At 50.4% G+C, this 22,608-nt stretch overlaps 1 protein-coding gene across 1 annotated transcript in view; it reads right to left on the bottom strand.

Moving 5' to 3' along the window:
* The window catches only part of ABTB3 (ankyrin repeat and BTB domain containing 3), a 258,580-nt gene that overhangs the window by 155,055 nt on the left and 80,917 nt on the right, over positions 1-22,608 (bottom strand).

Genomic DNA, 22,608 nt, shown 5'->3' with positions numbered 1-22,608 from the left:
GAAAGGAGGGAAGCGATTGGAGCTAATACTCTATTAATTCTAGCAGGACCGGAATTACTTTCAAAATTTCTTGCTTAATTGGAAAAAGGATCCAAAATGATAACATTCACTCATTCATTCATCCCCTCATCTTCCCATTTAGCTAATGTTTACTTGAACACCCGCAATGCACCTCATTATGGACCCCGGAAATGCAGAGAGGATGGCCCCTGACTGTCTTCAAGAGTAACAAAAGTGGTAGACTCACAGTGTTTAAAAAAAAAAAATCAATTCCAGGGGCCCCATTCCAGACCTACTGAAACCAGAACTTCCAGGGGAGAAATCAGAATTCTGCAGTTTTACAAAAATATTTAAAAAATTTTTCAGCCCTGGCCAGTTTGGGTCAATGGATAGAGCACTGGCCTGCAAACTGAAGGGTCTCAGGTTTGATTTCTGATCAAAGGCACGTACCTACTGTGCAGGTTTGATCTCCGGCCCAGGTGGGGGGAGGGCACATGTGGGAGGCAACCAATGGGTATGTCTCTTTTTTTTCCAGATTAAAAAAAAAACTTTACTGTTTAAAGTTTTATTACATATGTCTCCTTCCCACCCCCCATTGTCCTCTCCCCAGCCATCCCCACCCCCCAGCACATGCCCTCACCCCGCTAGTGTCTCTTTCATATCAATGTTTCTCTGTCTCTCTCCCCCTCCCTCCCTCCTTTCCACTCTGTCTGAATAGCAATGGAAAAATATCCTTGGATGAGGATTAACAAAATATTAAAAGTTTTTTTTCAATTACAGTTGACAGAGGTAACATGGATGGACCTAGAGGGTATTGTGCTAAGTGAAATAAGTCAGACAGGGAATTTTGCATTCTAAGTAAATACAGCAGGTGAGTCTCAAGCGTGTTTGGACCTTAACTTCAAGATGGAGAGCCAGTGACACCCAAATCTCCCCCCCGCCTCCCGCCCCGCAGGAGCAGAGGCTGGTTCTGGCTCCCCCTCAGTGCCCTGCTCAGGAGCCAGTAGAAGCTGGAAGGCATGTTAGCTGGTCGGAAGATATCAGACTGAACCCTCACCTCAACACGGCCTACCTGTGTGATTTGGGCAAGTGCCTTCCACTTTGCAGCCTCATTCTCATCATCTGTGAAATAGAAGAAACACTATACACTTGCAAAGAGATTACACTGGCATGCCCTTGGCTCAGGGTCCAGCTTGAGGTGTTTGTGGAACTGAAAGAGCTCAGCATGGACCAATGCAGGAGGCAGAGGTGTGAACCTGGAGGGGGAAGCTGAGGTCAAATGATAGACTTATGAGCTGGGTGATGGGCAGAACAGTTACCAGGCCTTCACAGCATCAGGATGGGTGCTGACCACAGTGCTGAAGCAGGGGCCTGGAAACCCCAAACATGCCAGGTGTTACCCCTTTGCTGCTGGACTATGAGAAGCCAGGGGGGGAGGGAGGGAGGGAGTGGAAGGGTTCCCAGGTAATGAGCCAGACAAGACTCCGAATAACTGGTGGTGTGACCTCACCAATGAATACCAGCTAAATATCAGGCCACCAAATAAATCACATGAAGGCATTTAGATTTTAATCTAAGCACAACGGGAAGCCACTGACGGGTAGAGCAACAGGGAATAATGCCAGCAGGATGACATTTTAAGAAGCCCACTCTGATTTCTGTGTGCGGATGAACAGCAGGGGCCATAGTCGGGGGAGGTCTCTTTGCTGGACCAAGAGAGATGGGGGGAGGGGGGACAGGGAGTAGCAGTGGAGGAGAGGTGGAGCCAGTTGGTGGTCTCAGACCCGCCCATATGGTACCCACAGTGCATTGGCGCCCACCCCACCAATGAGCTTCCGGCGTCCACAGGGCTCACCAGAGGGAACGTGTAGCCTGACCATTCCCGGCCAGCAACCGGACAGACAAGGGGTGAGATTTCTGACCTGCAGATGCCTCCCCTGTAGTAAGAGGCCTTAGTTGAGAAAGGAGAGGCTAATTGGCCTGAATGCCTCCTTCCACATTCCGCACATCCCCTGGGCTAAAGTTCAGACCCAGTTCATGTCTGACCGAGACAGCCAACCTTATTATTACACCAGGCATGTCTGGCTAAGGTTAAATCCCGGAAGAAGAAAAAGCACAGACAGTTGAAGGGCTGCTATCTCTGAGTTACAGCACCACTGAAGATGCGCAATTATTAGCACTTTGTACGTGCGGATGACTGACTGTCCTTGTGTTCAAACAACAAACAAACAATTTGTTCTTCAAGAGACAGGTGTTAGCCACACGTCCATAGCTGCTGACAACCACGAGAAGAAAATAGAACGGGTGACGCCTTATGTGTGTGCAAAACACAGCTCCATTTGCTAACTGCCTGATACTGGCACACGCAGGAGTGCTATCCCCAGCTAAGCATATTCAATAAGAAATGTCTGAAAGAAATGTGGTGCGATGGCTCGGCATTCAGAGTTCTTTCACCTGGAGCAACCGCCTCTGAGAGGCAGGCGGCTGTAGCCTTCTGATATTAGAATTTATTTCTCCATCAAGATAATCCCTACAAAGGATCTGCTGCTCATGTGTCACTGTGTTTCATCTTTGGGGGCGCTAAATTGAACTGGCTCCAAGAACTCAAGGAGGGAGTCGGGACGATGATAGCAGATTATTGGTTACAAAGAGAAAGAGAAGAGAAGTTCCCAGAGGGCCATGCCTTTTATTTGTTGGAAGACGTGTTTCCCCGAAAGCACAGATATTTGCATTTCCGGAGGACAAAGCATTAAGCATATAAAGAATAGTCTAATGTGTCTCCCGGCTGCAGCTGGGAAAGGGCGGCCTCCATTGGAGTCTTCATGCACAGCGTGGAGTTAAACACCACACCCTCCCGAAGGCATCCACCGCAGGGTTCTGCGCAGTTGATATAAGACAATTTTTTTCAAACTTAGTTAGGTGGCCTGGAAAGGCACAAATTCACGATTCTCCATCCTCAGGAGAACGGCTTATAAACAGTCCCCTCCACACCTGCCAGTGCATGAAAAGGGGGTGGCATGGGAGACCGCCCCCGATCAATCCCCTTCATGTTCCCAGGAAATAATAACATCAGTGTTCACAGTGACTGTCACCCAGAACAGAACCAGGGACATGAGAGTGACTCAGTGCCGTGGGGCCTGGTTGTGTCACCTTTGAGCTGAGCCAGGCCCACCTCATGTCTCTGGGTCACCTCTGAATGCTGTCCCCTCCCATCCCCCCATTAGAGAACATCCTTGGGAGAGACCAGCTGGGGCCAGAGGAAACAGATAAAAGGCAAACCAGTCCCTCCCTGTGGTTGTGACTGAGCAACTTCAATCAAGGTCAAGGCTGTTTGGGGGTAGTACGGGGGTGATAGCAAGAAAAGACAAACAAGCCCCACACCCACTATAGTAGGTTGAATGGTAACCCCAAAAAGATACGTCCACATCCTAACTTCCAGAACCCGTGAATGTGACCTTATTTTGGAAAAGACTTTTTGCAGATGTGATTAAGTTAAGGATCTTGAGATGAGGAACCATCCTGGATCATCTAGATGGGCCCTGAATGCAGTGACAAGTGTCCCTGTAAGGGGAACGCAGAGGGAGATCGGAGACAGACAGAAGAGGGGAGGTAACGTGACCATGGAGGCAGGAACTGGAGGAATGTTGCCACAAGTGAAGGATGCCGACAGCCCCCAGAAGCTGGACGAGGCAAAAGAAGTAATTCTCCCAGGAACCTCAAATGAGTACTGCTCTGCCGACACCTTGATTTTGAACTTTTGAATTATGAGAGAACAAATTTCTGTTGTGTTAAGCCACCCAGTTTGTCCCAATGCGTTCCAGCAGCCACAGGAACCGAATACACATAATGTGAGGACATGACCCAAAGGAGCTGAGCACCATCTAGATCAGGGTCCTCAAACTTTTTAAACAGGGGGCCAGTTCACTGTCCCTCAGACCGTTGGAGGGCCGGACTATAGTTTTAAAAAAAAACTATGAACAAATTCCTATGCACACTGCACATATCTTATTTTGAAGTAAAAAAACAAAATGGCAAAAACACCCGCATGTGGCCCGTGGGCTGTAGTTTGAGGACGCCTGATCTAGAGCCCAAGCTTTCCCAAGAAGGATCTATGGACCCCAGGCCCCCAGGGAGGGCTTTCCACCCCCAAGGTCATCCACAGAGTTGTGTGACTGGGCACTCCTGCAGGTTTCAAGGGGAAGTGTCCACAGCTCTCATCAGATTCTCAAGTGAGACCAGGACCCCAAAAGTATCGAACTCCACGGGGTCTCCATGAAGGCCGAGAGCTGTCCAGGGTCACACAGCTTATCGTTCATTCACTCACTTGTTCTAGCAATCACTCCACAAAGATTTATAAAGCACCTATTATGCGCCGGGTGCCAGTTGTGCACTAAATTAGCCGAGCTAGATGTTCCACCACACGCTGGGAAAATATGGACAGAGACAGATAGGTTCGACTGGATTTTCTGCCCACCAGGTCCAAATTCCTTTAGGCCTTGACTAACTGGTGCATCTGGAACAGTGTGGCAGACAAGATAAGCCTCCCGGAAGCTCAGAGTCAGTCATAGTCATGTGAAGCCCTCATACCCTTAGAACATTCCAGAAATTCCAATATGGCAACCATATTTCTGACTACCTGTCTCACCCAGAAGTGTCCCCAAATCCTTGTTTATACCATGTGACCACATTCGTGGTGTAGAAAATGCACTCCCAACGTGTTCCTGGAGGAAATGGTGGCCAACTAGGGAGAGTCCTGGTCACGCTCAAGAGCCAACTTGCCACCACCTCGATGTCCTGTCCTGGGCAGATTTCATTATCTTCCCTTTCAGGTGCCCAGTGGCCTGCATTCTAAGCCAGATGTGGTTCTTGGACATTGATTGATACTATCTGTCTCCTGGTCTGCTTTACCCATGTGAATGAAGCACCTGAGACTGACAGAAGCTGGTGTATAAATATCCCAGCTGCCTACCCTGCAGGTAGCATAAGTCTGAGATACATGTTCTATGCTGCCAGTTTCCCTGGTGCAAATAAGCTCCCGGCACCCACCGGGGTAGCTGGCTGGCTAACACACCCCTTATTGGTGGTCTTCTCTCCTTGACTCACGTTTCCACTCCCCTAGCTTCACCTCCCATTTAACCTCTAGCACTCAAATCCTTGCCTGGTATCTCCTTCTGGGGGAACCTACCTTAATACCTGGTTAGGTTAGAAACCTACCCTAGTTGGGCTGATTCAGAGAAGAGCAGGCATCACAAGCCAGAGTGACACACAGTAGATACTCAGGAAATAGGACTTCCCTTCATGGGGGCTGCTCCCATCCCAGTTTTTCTGTCTGTTCCCATTGAGCTCTGCAAAGCCTCCTGGGCTGCCCAGGTCAAGCTCGTCTATTCTCTCAACAGCTGTCTGGGCAATTACAATTTCTAATTATACCTCATCTTTATGATTTGTTGAATCCATTAACGCCACCTCGACCTCTTCCATTGCTCTTCTCGTCTCGAATGTGTTAACCCTGCTCTGCGGCGAAGAGGAGGCAGGCAAATGGGTGTGCCTGTTAATGAGTGGGCCGAGAACAGGAGGCTTTTCGCAACATAATCTCATTAAGAGCGATCACCGAGAGCAGGGGTCTCAGCTGAAGATGCACCAGGACCTCCAAGAGAGCTTACTAGAATTGCATATGCTGGGCCCCTCCTGTAGAGATTCTGATACAGAAAATCTGCATGGAGCTCGGGATTTGCATTTTAGTAACTTCCCCAAGAGATTCTGATGCAGGGAACCCCCTAGTCAACACCTGGAGAAACACAGTCCAGTGCCTGGAGCAGAGTGAGCACCATCCATCCATCCATCCATCCATCCCACATCTCTTACTGGACGCCTCCTCTTCCCAGCCACGAAACTGGCACTGGGACTTCCATAATATTCGAGAATAGGGTTCATACCTACCACTTTCAGCACATCGAGGACCAGCTTTAAACACACAGTAGGTCCTCAATGAAGAAGGAAAGCCAGGGTTTTCCTGGGATAAAAGACAGGAGCTGAGGGACCTGCCCGCTTGAGGACTCAGTAGTTTTATGGTGATTCAGAGTCATTACAAAATGTACCAGAGGATCTTTTGCACAAAATCAGCTTATAACCTGCTTCCCTCATACTTTATTCTTCTCTCACAAACATAAACAAATGGCTCTTTCCTTCTCTCCCAACCCCCATCAGTTTCCTCAAGTCACAGAGGGACCTTTGACCTCCAGGGCTTTCCACCCTCTGTACCAGGCGTCCTCAAACTACGGCCCGCTGGCCACATGCGGGTGTTTTTGCCGTTTTGTTTTTTTACTTCAAAATAAGATATGTGCAGTGTCCATAGGAATTTGTTCATAGTTTTTTTTAAAACTATAGTCCAGCCCTCCAACGGTCTGAGGGACAGTGAACTGGCCCCCTGTTTAAAAAGTTTGAGGACCCCTGCTCTGTACCATGTGGCTACACAAGAGAGGGAGAAGCAGGTGCGGGAGGTCATACCATCTCCCTGCCTGGCTACTGGCACCCAACATGCATACTTGTTGCCCAGGAAAAACAGATGACACTTGGCAGTTCTTTGGGTCGACTTTTTAAAGCACCTACTATGTGCCAGAACTCCTAGGAGTGCAGAGGTGACTGAGTCAAGCCTGTTTATGAAACAGAATGAGCCTTTATCCTTTGTGCGTTGCCACCCACTGGTCAGCGATGAACAAGAACAGAAATCAAACAGAGTGAGTAGTTTTTTCAGCACAGAACCATACCTCCCCCCCCCCCCCCCCCCCCGCCAACAAGTGACAGGTGTCACCTTCCACTCCTCCACAACACGTAGACCCTGATTCAGTGACTGGCAATATTTGGAGGGAGCATGAGCATGTATGTGTCCCCGTGTTTATGGTGAGAGTTTCTGGGAATGGAGAAACAGGAAGCCCTTTCATTTACACTGAGTGGCCAGATGATTATGATCTCTGAACGCATAATAATCTGGCCACTCAGTGTCTATCCTATATAATAAAAGGATAATATGCAAATTGTCCCCTCGACCAGGAGTTCGACCAGCAGGCAGGCCAGCCAACCGCCCATGTCTCCTCCCCCTGGCCAAGCTGGCCGGACCCCACCCATGCACGAATTCATGCACCAGGCCTCATACACACACACACACACACACACACACACACACACACACACACTGAGTGGCCAGATTATTATGCGTTCAGAGATCATAATAATCTGGCCACTCAGTGTATTTTAGAAAGTTAACATCACATTAAAACAATACGCAGTGGTGTCTTCCAACAATCATTGTAATAAGTCTTGACTAAGAAGAGTTCATTCTAATAATAAAATGCCATTCAACATTAGGAAAATAATGAAGTTCAATCACATCGATTGATCCGAGGAGATAAACAAATGATTTTCTCTGTAGATGACAACAGGTGTTTCATAATCTGCTTTAAGACTTGAAAAACTGAGAGTACAGGGCATTTTCTTACTGTTATGAGGAATGTCTCTCCAACTAATAATCGATATCATATTTAATGGTGAAACATTTGAGATATTCCTACTAAATTCAGGCACACGGAAAAGTGGCCCATCACCATTACTTAGCATTGTTCTGGAAGCTGTGGCCAATACATTGGGGAAAGGATGGAAGGGTGAATGGGTAGGTAGAAGGAAGACAAATATTAGAAACAAGAGGCCAAGTCCTGATTATATGCATGTGTGGGGACTGCCAACCTAGAAAGCAAAAAGTGTGAGCAAACGGGGACTCTCAAACACTCATCTTTAGAGTAGAAATTACACAGAATTTTCAAGTATAATATCGAAATAACAAACATAAAAAAGCAAAAGCCCTTTTTATACCTTTTAGCTCAGTAATTGCACATCTAGAAATTTGTCTCCAGGAAATAATCTGAGAGGCACGAGCAAATGCTATGTTCAAGGATGTTCATCATTACGCTATTTATAAAACCGCAAAAGGAGAAACCGCCTAAGTGTCCAGCTAAAGGGGACTGGGTAAATAAATTCTGATTTCCCTAGGTGGTGGGTGGAATATAAAACAGTACTTCAAAATTGCATTTTAGGTGAGCAATACTTACTGCAAGAAAGAGGGCATGCTATCCTAGAAAAAAAAAAAAGAAGGAAAATAACAAACACAATGCTTAGTATAATCTGCTTTTGGAAATCATAGGTATGAGCATAGAAAACAGACTAGAGAGATTCCCACACCAACATAAAAACTATTACCTTGATGTTTTCGTTTACCTTTTCTTCTTGCCTATCAGTAAGTCATTAGAAAACAAACACGCCGTTTAAAAATGTAGTTGGCACAGTGTTTACAGCGGTAGGTCCTATCTGCCACGCGTGGTAAAGACACGCCTGCATCTCAGGCCACATCTGCAGTGGGTACCCGGTGCCAGGCATGGCAAAGCCTCTCCGCGGGCCAGCGACAGGCTGACAGCTTTTCCTGCTTTATGGCTGACTCGGACTGTGATCATCTGTGAAATAAAACCAGATCTATGCAATCATAAACCAGACTGTCATGTGCACTGAGCCCTGGAGAAAACCTAACCCAACAGCCAAATCTCTCCTACACCCCACAGTGTTACCCTCTCATTAAAGCATCCTGGGAGTTCCAAGAAATGCACCGTTTCCGTGGTGCTGAACTTGCCATTCAGACCCAACAGGTGAGGACAAATGCCAGGGCTTCCGAGAGCCCAGCCCACAGGGCGAGGAACCGTTTGGCCCGGGGGAGCGGATGAGACAGCTCTGACTCACCGCACACAGTTTCCCTGCCTCCCAGTGAAGAGGGCAGAGCGGGTAGAATCAAAACGTAACCATCGGTGTGGGCTGAGAAGTGTAGTCGACCAGTTGTCCAGATGGACAGCAGGGCAGACTTCATCTGGAGCCCAGAGGGCTCTGGACCTGGGGCTCTGAGGCTGAAGGGAGGACAGGGGAGGGTGCAGCCAAGGGTCAGCTGGGTGGCTGGTCCCACCCGCTCCCACGGCCTGGCCCTGGCTGACTCAACGCAGAGGCAGAGCAGAGAAGGAGGCTGTGATGTCTGCCTGCTGGCATTAAAAGAAGACCAGCACGTCCTGAGCTTTAAACCGGAGAAGTGACCCCACGCCTCCTCCACCTCACCTCTGGCGACAAGTCCTCCTTTCAGGATGGTCCTCACCCCTCCCTCTCATACCCCTGAGCCTCCTTTCCCTTCTGCCCTGCACGCTTGGACTGGAGGCCTGGTGAAGCCACATGGCAGCTACACGACGCTGAACAGTCTCCTCGCAGCTCTCAGCCTGTTTCCTCATCTAGGTCGGAGGCAGCACCCACCTCCGAGGGTTGCCGTGAGCATTAAACGGTAGGCCAGTTGGTGGCTTATCCCAGCACCTGGCACCTTGTGAGTGTCCCTTGATTTAGACTTTATTCTTTAACCTGATGTTGCCTCTTCACTGTGTGATACTATACTTGGATTCTTCCAAAAGCAGACCCCGAGGCAGGGATTTGGGAAGCACCATGAGGGGGTGGGGAGAAAACCCAAGGATACTTTAATGAGAGGGTTACACTATGAGCCACTGGGGCTCATTCTTAGTGGGGACCCTCTGAGAGGCCGGGGAGCACACCCCAGAACTGTCCCACGAGGATACCAGGTGTTTATCCACTAATTCCCATCCTTTCCCGATGGAGGGTCGCTCCTGGGGTGTTGGCTTCCAGCTGCCTGGGTGTAAGCTGAGCATGCCCAGCGGGGAGGGCACGCAGGGCAGGCATGCAGGAGTGCTGGCACACGGGTGGGGCCCTGGCATTGTGGGTAAAGGGTTTTTGAGCAATTTGATCCCTGGATGTCGATTATGCTAAAATCTTTGAGACATTTCAGGGCTTCGTCAGGTAAACTGGTTTTCCTTATTTCATTCGTGCATTTGTTCATTTCTTCTACCCTTCAGCCATTCACCAAGCATCTATTGAGCACCTACTGACTACTATGTGCCAGGTGCTGTGTGAGACACTGCAAGAGTCACCGAGGAAGGAGCTGGGATTTGAAGGGCAGAGAAGAGGAGGGCATTGCAGGCCAAGGGACTGGCATGTGCTAAGACCAGGAGGAAGGAAGTCCCCGTGGAGCTGGACTTGGGACACGAGGTAGAGACAAGGAGGGCAGGTGGGTTAAGGCTGTGCCAGGACTTCATCCCTCATGGGAAGTACTGGGACATGTCGGGCACGTGATGAACACGGAATCCACTTTGGAGGTCAGAGCTCGACTTGGATCTGATAGCAACTGAGAGCCATCATCGGTTTCTAAAGAGAGAAGCGGTAGGTATTTTAGGAAGATGGCGATGGTGGGCTGAGTAACAGCCCCAGCAAGAGGATGCCCACTCCTAATCTCTTGAAACTGTGAGGATGTTACAGTACATGGCAAAGGGAACTTTGCAGATGTGATCAGATTCGGTAACTTGCAATGGGAAGCCTCCACTGGACTACCCAGGGCCCTTATGAGAAGGATGCAGGAGGGTCAGAGGTCAGAGAGAGGAAGGCAATGGGACAAGGCGTGGAGCGAGGCAGCCACAGCCGAGGAATGCTCGCAGCCTCTAAAGGCTGGAGGAGGCGAGGGGCAGATTCTCCCTGGAGAAGCTCCAGAAGGCCCCAGCACCGTGGATACCTCGGCTCCAGCCCCGTGGACTCATTCTGGACTCTGACCTCCACGGATGTAAGAAAACAGATCTGTGCTGCTTTGATCCACGAAGTCTGTGGCAATCTGTTCACGCAGCGAAAAGAAAACTAATACACAGAAAGGATGAAACGGAGGGACGAGCAGGAGAGCAAGGGCAGGTCACGGGGGGTCGTGACGGAGCGGGAGGCCACCATGCAGCCCGAAGTGGATGGATTAGAAAGGTGTCACAAGGACAGAACCCAGGGCTTGGCCGAGATGGGAGGGGGGAGGGGACAATGTTTGGCTCAGGTGACTGGTTTGAGTGCCTGAGCAGATAGTGGTGAGGGGGAGAAGGCCGAGTTCTGCCTGGGGGAGACCCGAGTTCCAGGCTCCGTTACCCTCTGGGGTCAGGGCGGTGCTGACCCTTTCTCTCCATAAAGGTTGTCTTTCTTCGCAGTCTGGCCCTCAGCAAGGCTCAGACTGCCAATGAGCTCATCCAGAAAACGAACCTGGTCAAGATGTGCAAGAGACCCAAGCTGGGGGGAACGGGCGGGAGCGGGGGGAGGATCCTGCAGGGAGCAAAGCCTAGATGTCGCCTGGTGGCGAGGGAGGAGGGGGAGAGGTTGGATGTGGTGGGCAGGAAGCGAGGCCAGCAGTGCCCGCCACTGGAGCTGGCCTCACCACTGAAGGCCAGGAGTCCACACCAGGCCTCCAGCTGGAAGCAGTCCACACGTGGATTCGCCGACTGTGTCTGTTGGGGATGCAGAGGCGGGTGCCCGATGGATTCTGCACTGACTCACAGCATGCCCACAGCCACCACGGCAGGCCCAGCGTCACCCCCCCCTTTCCACATCCCCATCTGTCCACCTTCAGCCTGCCCGGACACAATGGGGCCAGCAGGCCACTGCTTGGCCCCGGTTGTGTCCTTAATCAGTCTAAACTGCTCCAAGAAGAGGGACGTGGCACCGCGGTGAAGTGCTGATGGCACAAAATTGGAGAGGATAGTAAATAAAACGGAAACACCCGAGAGAAGAGCCGAAAAGACGATGCCAGCATTTATGCAACTAGGCCAGGGCTCTGTGGCTCCCCGTCGTGGGGCAGGAGGAAGCCCGCATTGGAAATGCAGATGTTTCCTGCCTCCTCGGAACAGAGCCTCAGGAGGCTGCATCCAGTGTCTAGTGAGGCTGTGATGGGTGGTCAAACCCAAGCGGGCGGAGGGCTCCTCCCTTCTCCAGAACCTGAGGACGGCAACCTCCCAGGAAGACAAGGCAGGTGGAGGGTTAATGCCACCTGAGCATCACCGTGAGCCTGGCCCTGTGCTCGCTACAGAGGATGCAGGCTCGACGGAGCCGCTGGATGCTCTCAAGGGGCTCACAGGCCTCTGGGGGCGCAGACATGGAGATAAAGGAGTCCTGGGGTGGCTGATAAAAATCTAGACGGCAGCAGGTGGGCATGGGCGCCACATGGAAGAGGGGCTGTTCCACCTGGGCGGGTCAGGAAGTCCATAGAACAGGCAATCCTTTCTGTTTAATTCATGTACATGTCCCATAACGTCAAGTTAACCATTTAAAAGGGGTGCCTAGTACATTCAGAATGTTTTACAGCCACACCTCCATGCAGTCCCCCAACATTTTCTGACCCTAGAAGGAAGGTCTAGACCCATTAATGCACCCCGTTGCCCCCATCCTTCTATCCCCCAGCAGCCACCCATCTGCTTCCTGTCTCTGTGGGTTTACCTTTCCTGGGTATTTCATATAAATAGGGTCATACAGCATGTGACCTTTTGCGTCAGGCTCATTTCACTTAGCACAGTGGTCAGCAAACTCATTAGTCAACAGAGCGGCAAACCGCGGCTCGCGAGCCGAAGTTTGCCGACCACTGACTTAGCACAATGTTTTCGAGGGTCTACCTTGTTGTCACAGGTATCAGCCCTTCATTTCTTCTTAGGGCTGAATAATAAAGGAGGTGATCCTTTTTTTTAAAATTTCTTTATTGATTATGGTCTCACATAATTGTCCTCATCCCCCTATTCCCATCCCAAACCCCTCCCCACGTATGCCCCCACCCCCCTGTTGTCCATGACCACTGGTTAGGCTTATGTGCATGCATACAAGTCCTTTGGTTGATTGAGCTGATCTTGAAAAATGAGTAGGTGTGTGCAAGCCAGGGAGACAAAGGGGGATGGCATGCCTGGCGGAGGAGGGGACGCTGACAGCACGGAGGCAGGAGGCAGAGGTCCCCTGCGGGACCTGTGATGACGGACGGGTGAGGAGCAGCAAAAGAGGAGGCTCGGAAGGTAGAAAGTGCCAGGAGGCTGAGGGGTCTTTACGTTTGGGTAATGGGAGTCGTGAAAGGCGAACCAGGGGGTGTGACATGGCCAGACCTGCACTTCAGAAAAGAGGCTCTGGCTGCCGTGGGGACCCCTGAGGGGAGGAGACCAGTTAGGTGGCTACTGCGAGGTGATGGAGCCAGGATTAAGGCAGGAGCTGTGGGGACGCAAGGAGGGACCTGCTGCAGGTGTGTTAAGCAGGCAAACCTAACAGGCTGGGCTCACCCACCTTGAATGGGAGGGTGACAGGCAGGCAGGGGTTTCAGATGAGTTCTGGGGGGAGATGCCGTAAGGGGTTGGAAATGAGGCCATCTGCTGTAGGTGAGTAACCTTTTAGGGTTCTTAGGTCACCCAGGTGGATGCCCCAGCAGCGATGGGCTGGTCCGTCGGTCTGGGCCAGGAGAGGTATTTGGGCTGAAGGTAAAGGTTTACGAATCTTGCTCCATTTTATTCCTTACAGCAGTCTGTATTGCAGAGTGGTGTGCTCCCATTCTACAGACAGGAAAATGGAGGCTCAGCCACATGCCCAAGGCCACAGAGCTAATAAGTAGCGGAGCTGGGGTTTGAGCCCATCCGGGGCTGATTCTCGAGCCTCTGAGCTTTCCAGTAAGCCAAGCTGCCTTTTCCATTCTTTCCCTGCAGCTCCCACTCCTCTCAAATCCTAAACCCCCTCAGCACTTCCTCGTAAGAAGGAACATGGGCCTGAGTATAGCACAGAGCAGCAGTGCTGCCATCTTGATGTTCAGCTGTGATGGGTGGGGGGAGGGGTGGAGAAAGGAGAGGGAGGGAGGACACTGTTTTCCATGTAAAAACACTTAAACTCCCCAGGATGCACAGCTGAACCCAAATTAGCCCCCAGCCCGGTGAGGGCGAAGCAGCCTCAGATAAGGTAACCAGGGAGACGTCCCTGGGTGGAGAGTCGGAAAACTGTGCGTATGTCTTTATGCCACTCAAGTGCCCGCTCTGGCCTCTCAAGGTAATGACATTAGCTGAGCCTTCCCATGTCACGTGGCCCAGCTGACGATGCCACAGTGGGGAGTTAACAATTTCATGAGCAAATTTGGGGCTTTGGGGAGCTTCTTAACGGGCAAGAATCAACCAGGCCCCGAGGCAAACAAAATCCTGGGGAGCGTAAAACTAACCCCCCGCCCAAAAAAAATAAATAATTCGGGGATGTGATTAGGTGCCGTTCAAAGCAAGAGAGGCGACGGAGGAACCATTATCTTAATGAAGCAAAAACAGCATCTTCTCAGAATGTTGTTTAAAATGAATCCAGCCTGCAGTCTCACAGCCCGACAGCCCAGGCTGCTGAGGGCCGGGCGTGGCTCTCAGGCTGTCCCTGAACTTGCATCTGAAGAATTCAATGGGATGCAGCCACCCTTTCTCACAGGAAACCTGATGTTGGGGGGGATCATTAGGCTTCGGTGGCTACAGATCTGAACCTCCGTGCAATGGTCCCCCCACGGCTCTCTGAGCCAGCTCCCCTCCGGCCCTGCCCCCACCCCTCCCCTATTGCCTCCAGGAGCGTCATTCTCCCTACACAATAGCCCAGACAGCGTTCTAAGCCTTCTGAATGCAGGAAGTATCGCACTGCTTTCTGCTTTCACTGGGCTCACCCGGTGGCTGGAGAGCAGGTGACTGTCAGCTTTCTAGGTTCAAGTTCCTTTTCTTGGCATGGAGACAGCATGGTCTGCAGCTGGGACATGGGTGGGGAAGCACGTTGAGATCCGGGATCCAGCACACTGGAGTGCTCATTGCGACAATTACTTTTTGTGTCTCCGGGAAAGCATATTTCGTGACACAAGAAAAATGAGAAGGCAAAATCCCCATTTATTAAAATACGTTTTTCTTATTATGCCTGGATAGTGTACATTGGTTCTTCTTGCCTACACAACATCCGTTGTCCCCTCCTCCTAGTAAAAACTCCTCGCAGTTATGTGGGAGGTGGGGAGCAGGCCTGTCCCCTGCCATCACCCCCTGAGTCCAGGCTGGACACGTGACAAGAATTGCCAATACGTGTATTCTGTTTCCTTGGACAGAGTGATTGAGTCAGGGATGTGCAGGGGACTTACGGCAGGTGAAGTGTCCATTTTATTGAAACCATTAAGGAAGAAATAGCCTTTTCCCATGGCAGCTGCTGTCTGTAAGGTTCAAGTTAGCCTGGGGCTGCTGGGAGCCACCCAGGGAGAAATGAAGCCAAACAACTAAGATATGAAGAGAGAGAATGACTGAAACCTGAAGATAGTATTTGTGCTCCTGGAATGAGCTGTACCTGAAGTCCATTTTGGCTGAACTATTCCGTTTTGTGATCCAGTTTGAGTTGGGCTTCTGCCCAGAGGGTCCTGATTCCTATAACCTATTACAAGTGCTTTGCTCAAAGGAGGTGTAGGAAGTTATCTCTTCATTCGGCCTGTTAGCAAATCTTGCTGGATCTGTCTTTAAAAATCTATCCTAAATCTTACCACGTTTCACACCTACACTTGTCTTCCACCAACTTTCTATGCTGTTGTATAGAAAGGTCCAAGGCACCAATATCTCTCACTCAAACTACTGTGAATGTTTCCCACTTGATTTGCCTGTTTCCTTTCTCACCCCTCATCAGCCTGTTTTCACTTAGCAAGAAGGCAGAAGGATCCTTTTAAGACCTAACTCAGACTACATCTCTTTTCTGCTAAAAACCATTCAATGGCTCCCATCCCACACTGGATAAAAATCCCACCGCCTCCCATCACCTGCCGGGCTCTGCCATGGCCGAGGAGGCAACACAGATCCAGCCAGCCCCCTCTCTGACCCATGTCCCATCACCCTCCCCCTCACTTTCTCAGCCCTGGACATTCTCAACATAGGACCTTCACGCCTATTCTCTCTTCTGTCGATATTTTCCTGCCTCCCTCTCATTGCTCCAACTTCACCTCTCTGAGGCCTGCATTGACCAACCCACCTAAAACAGCCCCCCTTGCCCTGGCCAGGTAGCTCGGTTAGAGTGCCGTCCGATACGCCAAGGTTGCAGGTTTGATCCCAGGTCAGGACACATACAAGAATCAATCAATGAATGCATAAATAAGTGGAACAACAAATCGATGTCTCTCTCAAATCAACAAATAAAAAAAAAAAAAAGAAATACTTTATTCTGCAGCACTTTCTGCTACCTGACATTACATACGTTTTCCATTTGTGTACTGCCTGTCGCCCCACTGGAGTGCAGGTTCCATAAAGACAGGGATTGTCTCTCTGCTATAGCCCAGGGCCCAGAACAGTGCCTGGCACATCACAGACGCTCAGTGAATATTGACTGGGAGCCTGAGCCGGTGTGAACATATGTGATGCATGGCCTTCGGCAATTAGCCTCTTTGGTCATCCATTTTCCCATTGGCCGAGCTCTATGGTTTTCAAAGTACAGTTCGCCTTCAGGTTGAGTGGGGGTGGTGGGGGGCACGCTGAGACCCTTCCCAGCTTCCACAGAGCCGCTCAGCTTTCACGTTTATATATTGGGGTTCCCTAACAGAAACAAACATGCCCCTGCCAAGCGCTGGCTTAGACAACCTGGATGATTTTTGCGCTGAACTCCAGAGTCAGCCCAGCACTCTTTACATTTCTTCTTAGCAGAAGAACTTTTATGGGCATTTTCTCTGCCTTAAATTCTGAGAAAGTCTTAGCGGAATCTGCTTTTCTTTATTAAGAAGCATGAAGGTTACTGTCTTTTGGCATCGATTTATTATCCGGTCAGCATTTGCTGACTCCTCTGCCCTGGAAGGTCCCAGCACAGAGGTCCTCGCACTTTGGGTGTTTAAGGAAAACCCCTTCCCTCCTCCTCCCTTGGCAACAAATCCCTCCTTTTTCGTTTATGGCATGGAGTTTAGAGAAATTGGCACATCTCTCTAAAACTACGGGGATGTGAAGTTTGAACAGGGAGAGAAAATCGATCCATGTATGAGGCTAATTAAAAAGCGTCTCAGTAGACTGTGCTTCTTGCCTATTCTTGCACCTTCTCTGGGAGGCAGAAGTTTCCTCCACAGACTCAGCATATTGAGAAATGTGCGTAGAAAAGAAAAAAAGGCTCAGAGTAAACCTCAGGCAATAACCTTAGTGGACGTCCCCCAGGAAAGGGGCTCTGAGACCCGACTTCCCTTTTACAACAGCCTAGGAAGTCGGTGGAAGACAAGAAAAACTGGGAACCAAGGTTCATGGCATCTGAGCAGCAGTGAGTGGTTCCAGCAGCCCCCTCGGAGAATACCTGTGTTTAGGGGCAGGAGGAGAAATGGAAGGAGGAGACAGAAGAAAGGGGTGGGGGAGGGGAGTGACATGTACATACTTCACACCAATCCCCAGGCAGGTCTTTTAATCACAAGGATAAAGAGATGCTTCTGAAGGTAAGAGAACATGCCTGGCTCCCACAATGGAGACAGTGATGGAGCCACGATGCCAACCAGGGACCAAGGTCGGGCTTCTCTCCAGCACAGTGCACTGCCTCCCAGGAGCCCTAGTAGCCTGTCAGGGACGCCAGGGACACGGAAGGCTTAGGAGGGATGGCGTGGTCATCTGTCAAGTGTAACAGAATGGTCAAGAAGGAAGGACATCACCTGAAAACCCACCATGGGATTAGCCAAGTGGGGTCCCTGCAAGAGCCGTTTCGGTGAAGTGATGGGGATCCTTGCCTTGGGTTTGATCCTCATGCGGGGAGAAATGCTTCAGGGTGGTCTCTGCAACGTGTGAATCTGAACACAACTCCCCTCTGGAAACCCTTCACGGGTTCCCCACAGCCAATGCCTTTGTGCATGCTGTTCCCTCTGCCAGGACGCCCTTGCCCAACTCCTCACCTGACTCTTGTCCCTTGGTTCATACTCTTGTTCTTGTAGCATGTGTAGAGAAACACATTCTCTGAGGCCGCAAGTCAGGGGTAGCAAGTCTTAGTTGGAAACAATGATGAGGGTGACAATGAAAATAACATTTAGTGAGCACCTCCTCTGTGACAGACTCTGGTCTAAGTAGGCTTTGTGCAGAACTCATTCAATCCTCATAACCATCCCATGTCATCAGGTTCCGTTATTTCACGGATGAGAAGCCAAGGCACAGAGAGGGTTTAAGGAGCTGAAGGTAACAGGATAGAGAGTGGTGGGGCGTTGATAGGGGGTGTTATGAACTGAATGTGTGTCTACCCTCAAAATGCCCATGTTGAAGCCCTAACCCCAATGTACCTGTATTTGGAGAAAGGGCATTTAAGGAGGTAATTACAGTTAAGTGATCATAAGGATGGGGCCCTGATCTGATAGGATTAGTGACCTTATAAGAACAAGTAAGAGAGAGAGAGAGAGAGAGAGAGAGAGAGAGAGAGAGAGAGAGAGAGAAAGAGAGAGAGAGAGAGCTTCCTGTCTGTCTGTCTGAACTCTCTGCAAGTCAGGAAGATAGCTCTTATCTGAAACCAAATAAACGGAAACCTTGATCCTGGACTTGTAGCCTCTTGAACTGTGAGAAAATACATTTCTGTTGCTTAAGCCACCTAATCTGCTTATTTTGTTATGGCATTTCAAGCTGAATAACCTAGGGAGCAACAAAAATAGGGTACTCTAGGCAGTTCTCTTAGAGGAGGTAGTAGTAGCATTTTAGATGAGACCTGAGTGAGGTGGTCGCGGGAATATTAGGGGAAGAACAATCAGGCAAAGGAAAGAGCATGTGCAAAGGTTCTGTGCCAGGAATCAGCCCTGCATACTGGGGACACAGAAGTATAGTGAGCACTGGAAGACGGGCACTAGGAGGGCCTGGGAGGCAGGCAGGGGCCAGGCCATGGAGGGCCTCTTAGGCCACAAAAAAAGGGAATCTTGATTTCATTCTAAGTGTCCCACTGGCTTACAAGGAGACCAAGCAGGTTGGTGCCTGGAGGAGTAAAATGGGAGAGGGCAAGGTCACAGGAAAACATGTCTCCCTCCCTGGCAGGCTGCTGCACAAGGCCGGGCAGGCCGCGCTACACTCCACTCCTCAGGGGGCCGTTCACCTGGGCTCTGCTGTGAATGTGGGCTCAAGGGCTGTGCAATCTGGTGACCCTGCTCACCCTGCCCTCAAATTTGTCTGTGAGAACAGGCGTTCTCAAAGTGCTTTTGTTTTTAATTAAATCCCAGTGACCTGCTCCCTGTAATGGCATTAAATTATCAGGCCATCTGCTACCTGGGAACAGAGGGGAGGGAAGCAGCTGAATCGGGGGAAGTGGAGCGCCAAGAGAGGGTGTAGGCACTTCCTCCTGGAGGCATTCTCCTTCTGCAAATCCAACGCCTGCCACCCAGAAACAGCAACAACCAATTAGATAGGGGGGCAGATTTATCCCCAGGTCTGGTCAGTGTGCAGACGCCCGACCGACAGTGAGTGAGAGACGGGAGGCAGGAACCTGGCTCCCAAGGCTCAGCTGTCCCTCAGAAGGGGTGCCCCTCGAGCCCTGGCTGGGATTCTGCAAACCCACGGTCTACCTTCACGCCCGGGTGAGGTGCGGCTCCACTGTATGGATCGGAGGCTAAAAGAGGTGGCCAGCTCTTCAGTGTCCACTGGACCGCTGCCCTGCACCAGGCTGCAGTCAGTGCTGGGTTCATGAGAGGATCAAGCTTAATTTTAAAGAGAACAGAGGGCACAGTCGGGGAGATGGTGCTTGAGATGATGCTCGAGAGACGAATGCAACAAATCCCTCAAATATTTGACTCTGAAAGACCTGAGTCTCAAAGGTGCCCCAGTCTCAACACTCTGCCTCCAAGGGGCTCACGCTTTGCCAAGGGGGCAGGACCAGACACCAAGGACCAGAACTGCAGGTGGTACCTGCTGTTAACAGAATGGGGCCCGATGCCGCGGATTAAAAAGGCGAGAGTCCTTCCGTCTGGGAAGCACGGGGGATGATGCTCCTACAGGAGGGGGCATTTGAAATGCCTATGAAGGACTCATTCAACAAATACTAAAGGTGGGTGGGATAAGTAGAATACATCGCCCCCTAAAGATGCCCATGTCCTGGAGCCTGTGAGTATGTTACCTTACAGGGGGAAAGGCACTCTGCAGATGTGATCACATTAAGGATCTTGAGATGGGGAGATCATCCTGGATTATCTGGGTGAGTTCAATGTAATCATAAGAGTCCTTATAAGAGGAAGGCAGGAGGGTCAGGGCCAGAGAAAGAGATGTGATGATGGAAGTGGCAGGAGTTGAAAGTGGGGACGGTGAGGGGGTGATGTTGGGGTGTTGGGACAGGGTATAGAGAGAAGGAAAAGGTGGGGTAAGGCACTTGGAGGGTGTCAGTCCAGCTAGGGCCAGGATATGACCCCTTCTCATGTCCCCTACCCCTTCAATTGAGTCCATAAAACTCCTCGGAGTGAGGGGAATTCCTAAGAGAAAGGAAAGGGGGTGCGTTCTGCATTCTGATATCGGGGGAGGTACGTGCAAATGGGGAAGCAAATATGGACACTTGAAAAAATCCTGGGGAAGTCACTGGACTCTCACAGGCAATAGGACTGAGGAGGGGGAGCCCTGAGTGGACATATGGATTCTGGGAAAGATTTTAAAGCAGGTGTAGTGCTTTCAAAAAAAAAAAAAAAAGTTTGAGAACTACTGCTCCAAATCAACCCCACTGATATCCAGCTGAATATCTGAGCCGTAGAGAAGGTCAGAGACTGGGCCAAGGTCCCAGGGAACTGCGAGCAGGATGAACACTCCCGCCAGCTCTCCAACAGGCCAACTCCCTGCCTGGCTGTCCAATTTCTAGGTTACAACATGTACTCGCTGCTCTCCGACTGTCCACAGCCCTGCCATCTGTGGAATACCTATCAGGTGGTGGATGAGAAGTGTCCAACATGGAGAAAAGACCCTGGTGGCTGAGGTGGGGGCAGGACGCGGGGCTGGAATGACTTCCAACAGCCAGGCACTGGTTTCCTCTGTCCCGACAATCCCCCAAAAGGTGAGCTGAGGAATTTTCTAGAACTGTCCCTACTGGTGAGGCGGTGGGTCATTCCACGTATATATAGGAAAACGGGGGTTTTGAAGAGTTGCTGGGCACTCACATAGCCATAGGCCTTGGAGGCACATAGGAATTTAACCCTGGTTCTGCAGATTGGACCAGAAGGGGCCTGGGACTCAGCTTGTCAGGGGATAACAGGGGAGCCTGGAGCAACATCTCAGCCCATGATGAACACTTGGTAAGTAAAAGTAGGTGCCACGGTGGCGCATGAGCTATGCATGGCACTGAGAAAGCTTTCCACATCTTATCCCTAGGGGCCACCTGGGAGAGGCATCTCCATTTTATTTTATTTCTTAAAAAATATATTTTTATTGATTTCAGAGAGGAAGGGAGAGAGCAGGAGGGATAGAAACATTAATGATGAAAGAGCATCATTGATCGGCTGCCTCCTGCACACCCCACCCTGGGGCTCAAGCCTGCAACCCGGGCATGTGCCCCGATTGGGAATCGAACTGTGACCTCCTAATTCATAGGTCGATGCTCAACCACTGAGCCATGGCAGCCGGGTGGCATCTCCATTTTAAAGCTAAAGACACTGAGGCTCAGAGAGGTTCAACAACTTGTCTAAGGTCATAGCGTGGGTGGAACGGTGAGACCTGTGAATGTGACCTTATTTGGAAAAAAAGAGTCTTTGCCGATGTAATGAAGTTAAGGATCTGGAGATGAGATCTTTCTGGATTATCTAGTTGGGCACAAAATCCAATGACAGGTGTCCTTAGACGATACAAAGGATAAGCTAGAAGAGGAGGAGGCCATGTGAAAAACGGAGGCAGAGATTGGAGTTACGTGGCCACAAGCCAAGGATCGCTGGCACCCACCAGAAGCTAGAAGAGCAAGGAAGGGTTGTTCCCTAGAGCCTACAGCGGAGGGCAGCTCTGCCGAGGACACCTTGATGTTGGATGTCTAACGTCCGGAATCGTGAGAGAATCATGCCGATTGTTTTAAGGCACCAAGCTTGGAGTCGTTTGTTGTAGCAGCCTTAGGTCACGAATGCAGGTCACACGGCCAGTGGGTGGCCGAGGCTGTGCTTTTAGCTATGAAGGACCCATGCTTGGATGAATGAATGAATGAGAGACTGAGGAGACCTCATTACAGCAGAATATCAATATTGTTTCAGTGACAGGATGGGGAAGAGGGCGATCCAGGCAGGAAAAATAAATCGCCAATTTTTTTGCCTTCGGACATCACATTTGACACTTAGTTTTGCCTGTTCTCTCATCATTAGGGTTCCTGTGCTCATTAGAAAGAAGAGAAGGGACAGAAGGCCTCACATAAAGAGTGGCCATGGGGTGAAAATAAGACAGAAACGCCGGCCCGAGCCTGGTGACCAAAGGCTCATCAGTGCAGATGTGAGTGGGTTCCTCCTGGAAAGGGAAAATGAAGCAAAGCAGGGAGGAGACAGGTTTCTGGAACATACCTAACTAGGCATCAAAACGAGCCATTTATTCTTCAAAAGGTCAGAGCCTCAGGCTTTCATCTTCTTTCCTGCTGCCTCCTCCCCCTGCTATGTCCTTCCCCAGGCCTAAGAGATGTGTACAGTAACTGCAGGACAGAGAAAGGGCCAGCCAGGTGGAGTCCCAGAGCCTACGCACAGGTGCTCAATAGAAGAAAGGGAGTGTTCAATGCCTCTTCATCTGGGGGTCAGAAGGAATGGGAGGG

Source organism: Eptesicus fuscus, chromosome 7 (assembly GCF_027574615.1).
Source record: "Eptesicus fuscus isolate TK198812 chromosome 7, DD_ASM_mEF_20220401, whole genome shotgun sequence".
Classification (NCBI taxonomy): Eukaryota; Metazoa; Chordata; class Mammalia; order Chiroptera; family Vespertilionidae; genus Eptesicus; species Eptesicus fuscus.
The sequence above is the reverse complement of the archived record's forward strand: the minus strand, read 5'-3'. Positions and strand labels throughout refer to the sequence as shown.